Genomic DNA, 675 nt, shown 5'->3' with positions numbered 1-675 from the left:
TATTTGGAACTACTGTCCTCCAAATAGGACTGAGTGTGTTGTGTTCATCTATACAGTTCTGGAGAAAAACAAATACAAAGGGATGGATGAAGTATTCCAAACACACCATGATCTAAGATCACCACCTGAGGAAGAGTTACGATAATGGCTTCATTGGTGAGGACCATTATCACAGTGAAGACAAATGGATTTAGAAATTATCATCCAAGGAGAAGCTACGGTTTTAAATCATGAAGTGCTGAGATGACAAAGGCTCTTGGTCTTACTTTCCAATACCAAAGTGCCATTAATCATTGTTTTGTAGAGTAACAGAGTAAAATGTAACTGTTCACAAGTTCTAGGGAAATGTAGACTGAACCCAAATGGTTTTAGTGGCAGGAGCCAGAATCATCAACAAAGCACCATGAGCCCATAGCTAGATCCCTACTCACACTTTCTGTGTCCTCCATGAGCTTTGTGACATGGCTTTTTATTGGATGCACAAGGATTTATAAGAAACCTAAGTAAATTCCACAGAATGAGATTTGATTAGAGGTAACTTATGGGAGACTCTAAAACTTGCAATATTTAACGTGTTCATATACATCTAAAGACCAACTTTCCAGTGCTGGAAAGGTGGCTCAGTGGTAGAGCACTTGCCTTGCATGCATGAGGCCCTGGGTTCGATTCCTCAGC

Source organism: Dipodomys ordii, unplaced genomic scaffold, assembly GCF_000151885.1.
Source record: "Dipodomys ordii isolate 6190 unplaced genomic scaffold, Dord_2.0 Scaffold53, whole genome shotgun sequence".
NCBI classification, from domain to species: domain Eukaryota; kingdom Metazoa; phylum Chordata; class Mammalia; order Rodentia; family Heteromyidae; genus Dipodomys; species Dipodomys ordii.
Note: the sequence above shows the minus strand (reverse complement) of the source record.